Below are 3,499 nucleotides of genomic sequence, written 5' to 3'. Positions count from 1 at the left end.
AAATTCTTTGGGTTCAATACCATATTAAATTATATTTGTGTCAGATTGTTTCATTAAGTCTTAGTTACACAAAACGAGAGCCTACAGATGGTGTTTCCCAGTGATGAGTCCTAGCATCTGAGGTTCTGATCTTCATGGGGCTCTAAAGTTGTGAGAGCAAGTCATGGCTCTGATTGGGCCTCAGCTTCCCCATTTGAGGGAGTGTTGGACTGAATAAACTCAATGGGTACATCCCACTTTGGCAGTCTAGGATCTAGGCTACTCTGGGAATGGCTGCTACATATGAAACAAAGTAAAGCATTGAGACCATTAAACGCCAAGCCTAAAATCTCTTATACCTCTTTTCCTTTCCGTTATGGAGTTAGAACATATCCATAATTTCATTTTATTTCTACAACATTCAAATGCAACCATTTATCTTGGGTTGATATCTCTTCCTAATTTTGACATAAGGAGGTTTAAATCCCTTTGTTTACTTCTTGATAAATCAGAACATCCTATGGCTTATCTTGGGGAAGGCCTATTCATCTGCTTTTCAAGGGCGTTGTCTTTTCTGTTGATTAAAGAATTTAGTTAATCTGTGAAATGATGGAACAAATTCAATTATGAACCTATTTAAGAAGGTCCCATTCTCACATTTCAGAGGAAATGGTGCTTTTACCATTTATTTGTTCATTATTCCACCTTCTTAATCAACACTGCTAACTTTTTCACCATCAGGGAAACTGATGGATCCCTGGAAAAATCAGCTGAGCTTCAGAAATGCAATGATTCATTCCAGTGAGCAAGCCTCTCAGCTGACAAGTGCTACTTGGCCTCTTCCTGGTCATAAATTTCAGTCATAGTTTTATTGCTGGGCCTAAGTGTCTCTATCTGGTTCAAGAGGCTTTAATTGGAAACAAAGAAATAAAGCCTTCAATCTTGTAATACTCAGCTGACATGATCTTTTGCAAAAATGGAAAGAGAAAAAATCTCCATTCAGAAAGTTTCTCTGCTTTCTGGATGTTTCTGAGGGGCTTATTAAAGCATTAGTGAATGAAAGAAAAAAAAATCCAACAACATTTTGCTATGTTTTCTTCTGTCATGTTACAAAAGTTACAAAAAAAAAATACAAGTTATTCTTATACAAACCACCATTTAAAAAAATAAAGTTAAAAGAGTTCCATTGGAATACTAAAGATTTATAGTGTGATTACATTTCAGATGTTGAACTGGAAAGTTTGGAGCCAAATATATTTTATTTATCCCTGAAAAGCAAGTACATTTTAAGCAATAATCTGGGCAATTTGGAGGAAGAGCATGCTGAAAGAATCTGATTAGTTTTAAACTGCATTTATTCTGATTTTGTTTTATGCAGGTTGATCAGGAATTTGTTCGGTTCTACTATACAAACAGCTTAAATGTTAAATTTTAAGAATAAGTCAATTTTTTGCTCTTATACATTGAAATGGGGGTTAGCTCTGCCTGTGTTGATGTTTTCAGTCAGATTTTCTGTCTTCGTTTCTAGAACAAAATCAAATATCCAAGGATGAGTGTTTATACAAAGACAAAGTCAAGTCTTAGGGGTAAATATAAATATGTATGTGATTTATAACTGAGCCAGAAAATAGAGACTCGCGCAAATCCATCTTGTCTTGACTCTTCGAGAGAAACATTTCCCAAGCCTTGAATGATCATTAACCAGGAGGCAAATATTTTCATTCTGTAGGAATTTCAGTTTTACCAGATTGTGTCTTGATTTATTCTTCAGTCACACAGATTCCTTCTCATTCACTGATAGAGGAGGACCCGAGGACAAGAAGTCCTAGAATTTATCTTTCATTCTTCAATAACTTTCTGGGTGACATTGTTCCACATCCTTCCCTCCTGAGTATCAGATGCCTCACCTGAAGTTAGCCTCCTCATTCAAGAAAGCAACTGAATAAAAACAAGCTCATTACTAAGGAATATCGAAATCTACTTTAATTCATTAAAAATAGGAAATCATTCTCAAACTCGAAACATTGTCTTTAATAATAAATATATTTTCAACAAACCTCACACCTGTTCTGCGACACACCAGTGAAAACATTTGGGCTGGAAGTTCTAATGCTCCTTTTGGCTTAAAAAAAAAAAAAGCCTCATGATTTTCTTTCCTTCATCCTTATTTCAGCTCTTAAACATCATAATTGTATAAATCCATTTCACAAAGAGTATGAGTAATTTCTGGTAGTTCTTATGTGATAACAGATTGTCTCTAAAAATATGATTTATGGCGTGCTCACTGTGTGCTGAACACTTGAGCAGATGCTGCTGTACGTCTAAAACAAATCCACAAGTGTTCCCGAAGGCTAGGGTGCCCAGCGCTGCCTCAAGAGGCTGGGGACAAAGGAAACTTCCCAGCCACCCAAGCTGCTGCAAGGACCTCCTGCGGTCTGGGAAAGTCCAAATATACACTTGCAATAAGATAAGGTGCCTGCTCTCAGGGAATTTATAACCAATTTGGGCAGATGAGCTACTTATCCTTGAAAGAGACACAGGAGGTCAGGATCAGAAACGGAAAAGATCAATAAAGACTAGACTGGCATTGTCTGAGAAGGCTGCTCGGAGCAGGCAGGACACAAAAGGAGCCTTAAAGTGAGGCAAGAGTTGGGAAATCAGAAAGCTTGAAAAAAGGTAGACAGGAATGGGCGAGCAGGAAACAGGGAAGACAATGGCGTGACAGGCTTAATTTACCTTCTGATACTTCTGAAAACCACAATAAAAAATTTGGACTTGATTTTATAAATCATGGAATCCTTTTCAAGTAAAACGAAGGTTACAGAAAAACTAATACTTGTATGAGGCCTTGTCGAGTTCTTCACATGCATTTTTCATGCTAATCCTAATGACCACTGGAAACTGTTGTATCTGTTTCAATGATGAAACAGAGCTTGAGTCGTTTTAGTACTGGCTGCAGTCACCCAGCGACTGTGGGGGGAAGCCAGGTAGTGCAGCAGTAGGATTCAGCAGGGATAAATGCTGACGAGAAGGCACTATGGAACCAGTGTGCCAGTGTTTGAAAGGGAGCTCTGCCGCTCAGCTGCTCTGTGACCTTGGCAATTCACTTAACTTCTCAGAGCCTCAGTTTCGTCATTTGAACAAAATGACAATGATCACCTTTCCCTTACAGAGTGCTTATGTGGATCAATGAGCTAATAGTTTAAAAAACTAGAGCAGTTTTGTTATACAAAGAGAACAGTGGCAAAGGTGCATATGCGATCAATTCTGCCTGCGTCTCAACTTGTATCCTGCCCCCTCCTTCACTAGGTCTCCCTGGATTAACAGAGAAGCAATGAGGCATCTGGCAGAAATGGGGAGCTGAGCATTTGGGGAGAGAGGAGACTTTGGTCCAGGAAGCTGGGATGGTGATTGAGAATTAAGTAGATGAGTCCTTGCAATTAGGGAAGTGGAGAGTAGATGAAGCCAAGAGACCCTCCTCCCATGCTGAACCACAGGATACTCACAAGCAGAGAGGACA

The sequence above is a fragment of the Heterocephalus glaber genome, unplaced genomic scaffold (assembly GCF_053883595.1).
Source record: "Heterocephalus glaber isolate CG9 unplaced genomic scaffold, H.glaber_assembly_v1.0 deba00001764, whole genome shotgun sequence".
NCBI classification, from domain to species: domain Eukaryota; kingdom Metazoa; phylum Chordata; class Mammalia; order Rodentia; family Bathyergidae; genus Heterocephalus; species Heterocephalus glaber.
Note: the sequence above shows the minus strand (reverse complement) of the source record.